The 10,149-nt window shown below is 36.3% G+C and overlaps 1 long non-coding RNA gene across 1 annotated transcript in view; it reads left to right on the top strand.

Annotated features, from left to right (window-relative positions):
- Window positions 1-1,310: 1,310 nt before the first annotated feature.
- Window positions 1,311-10,149, top strand: part of LOC118761597 — a 16,081-nt gene continuing 7,242 nt past the window's right edge. The window contains exon 1 of the long non-coding RNA XR_004997495.1: window positions 1,311-1,321. This is a non-coding gene — a long non-coding RNA (uncharacterized LOC118761597). The remainder of the gene's footprint in view (window positions 1,322-10,149) is intronic.

Below are 10,149 nucleotides of genomic sequence, written 5' to 3'. Positions count from 1 at the left end.
CAGAGGCGGTAAATTCGCCACAATAGAAGCAAGGTTTGAGTCAACAGAGCGTGCAAGGGAGTACTCGACTCGAACTTGCAAAGTGGAAATATTTTATTTTTACCTTTATATCTGGGACATAGGACGTCCCGGAAAAAAAATTTTAAATGCCCCCCCCCCCCAGAAGTAGAGGTAGGCTGGATTGTAGCCACACTTCTATACAAGAGGGAGGACAAGATACAATTGATCGAAATTACAAGAGACGGGCTAACAATTCCAGTCTGTTATATATTTTGAGTATTGTTATCACTAGCAATATCAAGATATAACTTTGTATTTTGTATTTTATGTGTAGATGTGTACATGTAATATGTACACATATATATACACATATATACATGCACTAGCACTATGACCCGGCAACGACGGGTCTTTAATGCTAGTATATATATAATGGATAAAAATTTAGATAGGTGTTAAATAACCACCTAAATAATATTAAATATCCAAAGAATTTACTGGTTTTTTTTTTTACCTATATAAATAATGTTATGAGCGATAGTTCAATTAGGCAAATAAATAAATAAAATAAATATACAGTTTATCAATATATAAATATAAATTAGAAATCATTTAATGATAAAATTATTATTTTGGTTTCCATTTCTAATTTATATATATATAAACCAACCTTACTTGGACTTGTACCTCAAAGGGGAACTTTCTGTGTGCAATCCCATGGTCATTACCCTTTATATATATATATATGGATATCATCATCATCATCATTTAATACCTGTTTCCCATGCTGGCATGGGTTAGATCATTTAACTGGAACTGGTAAGGCCAGGGGTCGCACTAGGTTCCATAGTCTGTTTTGGCTTGGTTTCCACTGCTGGATGCTCTACCTAATGCTAACCACTTTACAGAGTATACTGGGTGCTTTTTATATAGCACTGGTATGAATTCTGTTGTGGTGGACAGGTGTTCTTGAGTACAACAAGGCACCAAATATTTCAGTGCCTTGAGATCAGCCTTCAACGCTTCATCCCATGTTTTCCTGGTTCTTCCTCTTCCATAAGTTCCACCTACTTTAAGTGAATTAGCACTTCTTTATGCGACTGTCCTCAACCATCTGCATGACATAACCAAAACCAGCAGACTGGTACAGGTTGTAGTATGAATTGAAATTACAATTATATTTTCAATTTCTTTCAGTCGCATAGAGCCTCCGTGGGTACACAACTGCTGTGGGGAGTGGGAGCAGAGAAGAGAAGTTTTTTTCATTATTATTAAGGCAACAATTAGTTTCCAATAATGCAGGAGTAGCTACAGAGACCATGTTAAATTATCATCAGCATTACAATGTTAAATTATCATCAGCATTACAATGTTGACACTTATATGTATATAAACACACATGCATACATATAGGTGCATATATGAACAAATGAACAATTCATTACTCATAGAAGCACTCATGTGTGGCCCACGGGCTAGATATACGTACACATGTACCCATATAACTATGCACTCGTAAAACAATCCACAGGTTGTAATATTGTCAAGTACAATACCTATATATATATATATATATATATATATATAGATAGATAGATAGATAGATAGATATATGTGTATAGCATTGATAATTAGGAGAATGAACAATTTGAACATTCAAATTTTATGTTTATTTTCAAATGGCTTATTCATAATAATTGTCCAACACATGTTTTGATTGTACTAATTGCATATTGTTGCATATTTATATGCAGCGATTTATGCATTATTGAGAAAAATAGCTCATCGATGAAAGGTCATACTAATAATGGAGAAAAATTCCTCTTTAAACAATGTCATATTTATATACCCTGAAGAGATCATACTAATAATGCATAAATCGCGGCATATAAATATGCAACAATATGCAATTAATGCGATTGAAACATGTGTTGGACAATTATTATGAATAAAGCATCTGGAAATAAACTTAATGTTTGAATGTTCAAATTTTTCATTCTCCTTATTATTAATACTGTACCTTACACACCAAGTAACCAAGAAATAAACTGTAACTACAGATGAGAGTTAAAAAGAAGTTACCATATAATGCACCATCTAAAGGAACCATCCATGGCATTTTACATAGAGAAATTACATATATATATATATATTATACATACATAAAAACATTGATTAGAGAACTAACATCAAATTTGGGTCAACGACTTTATATAACACCACGCTTCCATAATTTTCATCGTCTATAAACATTACCATGGCCTTTGACATATAAAAGAATACTTACATAAAAGCACAGAGGGTAAAAAATACATATGCACATAAAAATACAAAATGTATAGAAAGGCCAATCAAGAAAAGGTATATATAAATCAACTAAAATAGGTAATCAAAATGAATTACTAAAACGTGTCAAGCAACTAAAAAAATATCAATGGACTTTAAAAAAAAAGTTGCAATGAGACAATCTTCTTCGTGAAGCTTTGCTGAATTGCTGCAAGGTCCACTGTGGGATGACCATAGTTGGGAGCAGTAGTCCAGGCGGCTGAGGATGAATGTCCTCCAGATGACCATCATGGTTTCTTTCTCTTTGGTTCTGAAGGTTCTCAGGATCCAGCCAGCCAATTGTCTGTACTTTGTCTCCATCTTGGTTATGTGCACTTGGAAAGAGGTGTCATCATTCATGTCAATAGCCAGGTTCTGGGATTGTAATCCCCTGTGGGTCAGTGTACCCTGTAAGTTTTATGTTCAGTCTTGGGCGCTGGTAACACAGGGATTGGAATTTTCCAGTATTAAACTGCATATTATTGTCCTAGCCCATCTGTAAACTGAGTCCAACTCCTGCTGCAGGTGTGCAACATCACTAGGGTTTTGTATTTTCTGTGAGACTTTCGTATCGTCTGCATAGCTAGGCAGCTGAGGGCATATCTGAGAGAGCCACTATGAAAAGCAGTGGTCCCAAGCCAGTGTCCTGTGGAACATCACTCTCTATTTCTGTTTTCTTTGAGGTGGCTCCATTGGCCACCACTGCCTGGCTTCTATCTTTCAGAAAGTCATGTAACCACTTTCCAAGTTTTCCAGCTATGCTGAGATCATGTAGTTTGTGGTATATCATACCATGATCCACTTTATCAAAAGCTTTTGCAAAGTCAGGGTATATTACGTCCACATTTGAGTTGGTGAGTAACTGCCTCAACTCCCGGTCATAGTGTTGTAGGAGCTGAGTCAGGCAGCGCTTACCTGGTCAAAAACCATGCTGGGTTTCACTCAGCAAGTCATTTTCTTCAAGGAATGCGATTAGTTTCCCTCAGACTATTCATACTATGACTTTGCTGATGTGTGAAGTCAGATATATATATATATATATATATATATACATATTCAGATGAATATGGTACTTAAGTTGCAGCACCAGAATTTAGTACAGTAATATCCATACAATTTCAAAGTAAGGTGATTAAAATCAAAATAAGCAACAAGAATATCCAAAGGTAATGCAGTACGATCGTTTCATGCAACTCCATTTGATTGAACAATGCAATCATTACATTAATTTAAACACAGAGCAATCCTCAGCTGCAGAAGACATAGAATTTAATAAAATTAGAACAGATGGACACATTAGTAGAATTATACCTAAAATTTCCAAGAAGTTAAGGTGATAAACAAAGAACATGCTCTCTCACTCCAGTTTAGAAGTTATTAAGTTACTGAGTAACTTTTAAACTGGAGTGAGGCAGCATGTTCTTTGTCTTAACTTCTTGGAGATTTTAGGCATAATTATACTAATGTGTCCATCTGTTCTAATTTTATTAAATTCTATGTTTTTGTGCAGCTGAAGATTGCTCTGCATTTTAAATTGATGTAATGGTTGCATTGTTCAATCAAATGGAGTTGCATGAAATGACCATACTGCATTACCTCTGGATATCCTTGTTGCTTATTTTGATTATATATATATATATATATATATATATATATATATAGCAGGAAAGTAAGAAGAAAAAATAAGTGAACATGATCATGTTTGATACAGTTTACTATCGACAAAAATGTAGAATTGCAATGGGAACCCGAGCTGCTCCAGTGATTATGAACCTTGTAATGGGTTACCTAGAACTTAAAATATACCAATCATCACTACAAAAATATGGCACCTCATTTCATTGCTATTTAAAGAAGAACTGGAAGAGGTATTTGGACGATTGCTTTATACTTTGGAAAGATAGCATGGACAAACTCCTTGACTTCAAAATAATGCTTAACAATATTAATAGCAACATACAATTCACCATGGAGCACAGCAGTAAACAACTCCCTTTTCTTGACACCCTAACTAAAATAGTCAATAAGCACATTGAAACAGACATCTTCTATAAACCCACAGATTCTAAACAATACCTATTATTTTACTCATGCCACCCCAAACACATAAAAATTAATATACCTTATAATCTAGCGAAAAGGATCTGTACCATAGTTTCAGACACCTATACTTGTGAATGAAGACTCCTTGAACTCAGATCAATACTAATCAAAAGACATTACCCAATATCATTAATAAATGATGGCATTAAATGAGCTAAGGAAATAGATATACGAACATTAAGGGAAGTCAACCGAAATACTAAACCAGACTTAAAAATACTCTCATACATCTCCACATATAACCCTAGACACAACGAAGCCTTCAACATTATCATCCAAAATCTACCCATCCTCACGGGAGATAAATCAATGAACAAAATTTTAGGCTCTCACAAAATTATCAAAAGCAAAATGCAACCCAAATCATTGAAAAATATATTAACCAGCGCAAGACTTTATCTATTAACAACGGAACCAAAAGTGAAAAAATGTGGTTGGCCTAACTGTGGTACATGCTCCCACCTTTTGGAGGGTTCAGAGTTCCACTTTAAACAAGGTGAAATATTTAAGATTAAATCAAATTTCACCTGTGCCTTGGAAAATCTAATCTATGCCATTACCTGCTTAGGGTGTGAATGAAAATTTGAGAATGTATTGGTAATATTTCTGGATAGATGGTGGAGGGGGGGTGTATGTTTAGAATGAGGAGATCGGTCAAAATGATGGAAAGTGGATGTTAAACAATGATGATGATGATGATATATGTGTATACATACACACACATATATATGTAGAATCGTACCCCTTTAAATGCACATGTGTTTCTATTGTTCTTTGCCTCACTATTGCCCTTTGCTGCTATTTCAATTTTCTTGTGGTGAATCTACCCATTTCTTCCAGTTCTTGTTCACAATCCACTCACCCCTTCCCACCCCCACCACCAATACCAGAAACCCCTTCTCCTCGTATACTGGTAATCTCTTCTCTTATACTGAAAACTCCCACAGGGCTCTGCCTCACTTCTGCACCAGAAGACCTACATACCTCTGTCCCTCCCTCTTTTCCAAGCCATCTTCCTCCTCCTGCCTCTCACCCCTCTCTCTCTCTCTCTTTCTCTCTCTTTGTGTGTGTATATATATATATATATATATAATGGACTACCTAACCAAATAGCAGCCCATTTACTTACTTAATCTAACATTTACCATATTTATATTTATGTTTGCAGCTTCAGTAATGCTTATATTTACAATGCTTACCTTGCTCTCACCACCAGAAGCGGGTAACAATTTTAACACATTTGAATGGTGATAAGTTAGAAGCAAGGTCAACTGTTGTGACATGCCTGCTATCAAACTATCACGGAAACCTCCTCTTCAGGTGCTGAATAATATATCTCTGTCCCATGTTCCCTCCAACATCCCTTTCCCAGTTTTCAGAGTTGACACTGTCAATGTGGGCACATTGAAATGTAGATCTAACAAGATTGTAGAGATGCTTGAACGGATATGTGATGATATAAGTTGCATCCAAGAGGTTAGGTGAAGAGGAACTTCAGCCAGGTTCCTCACAGGCAAGACACATAGGTATAAAATCTTCTGGGAGGGTAACGGCGATGGAGTAGGTGGTGTGGGCATACTTCTTGTTGAGAAATGGGTGGATACGGTCATGAAGGTAGTCAGAGTATGCAATAAAGTACTTAAGCTCAGGCTAGTCTTGTAGAATAGCATCAATTATCTCTGCCCCACAAGCAGGCCTACCAAATGAACAAAAGGACCACTTTTATGATTCTTTTCTGCAGGCTACCTCAAAGACGTGTGAAAACAATCTCATCTTTGTGGCTGAGGATTTCAATGGGCATGCTAGACAGCAGCCTAGTATCTTCCACAGTGGAGGCCATGGAATTGGTTCTTGAAACGAAGAGGGAACAAGGCTACTGGAGTTCTGTGATGCAAGTAACCTTTCAATCTGCAACACCAACTTCAGAAAGCCAGCCAGCCACCTGATAACCTATCAATCAGGTGGCTCTGCTAGCCAGATTGATTTCATTATTACATTATATTTTTAAGGATTTATATCATTTGGAAGTAGATGCACTGGGTGTGTGACAGTAATTATTGTCTATGTTTGTAGTTCTGAATAATGTCCATTTGAAACGCCCACTGCTTTGTGATGAGGTGGAGGAACATATATAAAGAGTTTAGGGTTGTTATATCGCATGAAGTGCACCATATGATATGAAAGAATAGCAGGAAGCAAGCTGTTGGCAATTTGTTTATTCCATTTCCATTACAATGGCTTTAGCAGCTGATAATCAAGTTTAATAAATAATTATAAATTGTAATCAATTGGATAGATCATAGATCACATCTTCAGATGGGACATTGAAATATGAAGAATCGAACCATGTGATGCATCTAAATACTAGAGAAATGAGTCAGCCAATGGCAGTGAAGAGGAAGAAAGGAGATTTTGGGTGGGTAGCAACAGTGCCCTGTGTGTGTGTGTGTGTGTGTGTGTGTGTGTGTAATTAATGACAAATAATATAAAGAAGGAAACCTTTGTCTGTGTAGGTAAGGGATTAGAGTCATCACAAAGAATAATGTGACCTGGAAGAAGAGACAAGAAACAAAACAAAATGGAGCAAAAAAAAAAGAAAAAAACAAACAAATACAGCTACAACAGTGCAGGAAGAATATAATATGTGTGTGTGTGTGTATGGATAAAGTGAGAGAGAGAGAGAGAGAGAGAGAGAGAAAGGTAAATAGATACATTAAGAGTAAGGAACAGAAGAAAAGTATTCCATACTGGCAACAGAGTAGAAGTGGTTTAATGGAGTTAATCAAAATCAAACGAAGCTGAAAACTATCAATTTGATCAGATTTAATGTTTGGTCTGATGAAATTGTAAGTTTTAAGCCAGTTGTATTTTTTGTCTCACAAAATTAAATTGTGTGTGTGTGTGTGTGTGTGTGTGTGCGTGCGCGTGCGCGCTTTATGCATATGTTATCATTCATTCTGTATCTGTTTTTTCTTTTATTCAGATTGTCCTCCAATTATTGTCAGGGACCACTTCATGCCTGTCCAATACAGTTTTTATTGCCTAACACCATTATGACCCCGCCACTAGAGAGGTTGTCTGGTTCCCAGCAAGACAAAAGAATCCTATTTTATATTCCTCACAGCTGTTTGTTTGTTCTTTTCTTTCTTTATCTGACTGGAATGGAAGAGGAGAGCCAGAATGAGAGGGTGACGGAAGAAAGGTTATTAGAAGAGAACTCAAGTGATAGAGGGATACACATACATGCACACATATGTACACTCATGCACTCACATACACACACATATTCATGCATGGACACACATACATGAACACACATACATGCATGCACACATGCATTCACACACACTCATACACCAGTTCAGAACAACCTTGTCACTCGTTTATCTCTTGTTCGGATTATAACCAGTTGTTAGACTGGATTGCTTTGCACTTGAGTCTGACCTAGCGATTACCTGAGGGAAACATGTGTTTTTGTCTCTTTGTTTACAAACAGGAATCCCTTTATTGACATTGAGAGCATGTCGGGAGGTAGCAGGAGACAGGGTGCAGTAATGTTTTCACAAGTTGATTGACATCCAACTAATTGGATGAAAACAAGCTTAATTCTTTCTTCAAAAACAGAAAAATGTGATAGGATTTCTGTATTGATTTTTGTTGCAGTTTTGAAGGAATATAATTAGTAATTACTAACTCTAATCCCTGCTGATACCTGAAAGTAAAGCACATGATTAATAGTAAAGCACCTTATTAAATAACTATTACAGTTTAACTGAGTCAGCAATGAACAGTTTATATGGCAATATACAAGGTTTCCTTTTCTAAGTTGGTAAGGTGTGATTTAATGTAGATTTGACTGCTATTTCTTGCAAATCAAGAGACCTTATAATGTTTCCCTCATTGACTTGTCCCCTATGTGGTCTCTTGATCTGCTAAAAATAACAGCCCAATCTCCCTTAAGTCACACCCAGCTGTCCTAAATAAAGTGCATATTGATTAATGTAATCCTAAATACCTCTAAAAAGGCACGCTTACCATCACTGGAACATCTTTGATTTGCTTGATGAGGGTTAACCTGGGGCTAAACAACAACAGAATTTAGTGAAATGTTATTGTTGTTGTCCACAGAGAAATGGTGGTGTTTAGGGCCATGCTATTTCATTGTCCCTTTCACATAGCTAATTCTAAGAGAGAAAGATGAATTAACAACTACTTTATTTTATCAACCCTGAACACAAGACAAAGTTGGCCTCATCCTGATAATTTATAACTTCTTTGTTTAAATTAAAGGTTCATCATTGGAGGTGCCATTAATTTAGAGTGTTGAAACCTATCATATAACTTTGTATTCTATCTCCATTTTCTAAAAGACATTTGTAGTAGGTTAAGAGTTAGAACAATAATAATGATGATGATGGTAATATAATAGTAATGAGAGTAGTGAGGGATCAACTGCAGCACATGCTGCTGTGCTGCTTGGGGTCTCCCAATGTTTGTGCAACCAATATTGTTGTCAGGAAAGAAATGAAGTATAAAAAAGCTGTTAAGATGGCAGAGAGACCATTCTGGAAATGAAAGATTTGGAAAGTGTAATGCTGAACACACAGAGATTGCAATGGTCATAGAACAAATAATTGTCCCATCAGAATAAAAAAGAGAAGTGAGATATAGTAACCAAAGAGGAAAAGGAAGATTATACAACTGGTGAAGTAGGCTTAGTAAGGCTGGTTGTAGGGTTAGTGAGTTATTTAGCTATAAAGAAACTATGATAGAGCTCGTTGTGGAAAATGGAGCCAAGATGTTGTGATTGTTTCTGAGAATGATGTATATCCTTTCATTGTTGGCTGTCTTAGGTAAAGACCTAATCCACACAACATACTTTTCTGAAATTGTCTCAATAGGAAGATAGCATTGGTGGTACCTTTTCCTGGCACAAACTGAATCTAACCTAATCTAATTCTGTTCCTAATCAATTGTGCTCATCCTTTGACTTCCATCACCTTAATTAATACCTCTGAACTTAGCTTTTCTTGTAGATCTTCTTTGCTCTTTAACTAATAATACTGTCACACCATTCTTTGGGTTTGGTTCTTCTGTGTGATTCCTTGTGTGAATGACTAACACACGTCCAAATGTGACAGATATTCTAATCATTTCGGTGTTGAGTCCACTTCACTTAATTTCTCTCATGAATTCTTTTCTTTCAGTAACTTCCCAAAATAGCACATCCATTCTGCCTCTTTTTTCAGTGTCAAAGGGCAATTGTACTGTTATTCTGTAACCCCGCTCCTGCTCTCCACCACACTAACTTGTTTGTTTTATCTGATACACCAGATTTGCTACCTGAAACATTTCATACCTCTGATCTTCAGATTGTTGAACACACATACAGATCTCTAACTTTTTGCTTCTACTTTTGCTAAGTATATCTGATCATATTTGTTTGATATTGTTCTTCTCTGCCACCTTTTTTCTCCTCTTTCTGAACCTGTGACTTAGTTTTTGTGGCTCCATCTACAGCCATAATTCTGTCACCTTCTGTTACCTCAGTCATAAATATGGTCTGTAGCTCTCAGCAGATTGTCCTGTAGAAAATTGTTGCTTGCTGTTATGTTATAAGCCTCTTTCTCCTCCTGCTTCTGTCCTAATCATTTGCTAGAATTTCTCTGAACCTGCAGCTGGTTCTTAGCTCTTTCGGCTTAATGTCTTCCTTCTCTAGAT

The sequence above is a fragment of the Octopus sinensis genome, unplaced genomic scaffold (assembly GCF_006345805.1).
Source record: "Octopus sinensis unplaced genomic scaffold, ASM634580v1 Contig15524, whole genome shotgun sequence".
In the NCBI taxonomy this organism is placed as follows: Eukaryota; Metazoa; Mollusca; class Cephalopoda; order Octopoda; family Octopodidae; genus Octopus; species Octopus sinensis.
The sequence above is the reverse complement of the archived record's forward strand: the minus strand, read 5'-3'. Positions and strand labels throughout refer to the sequence as shown.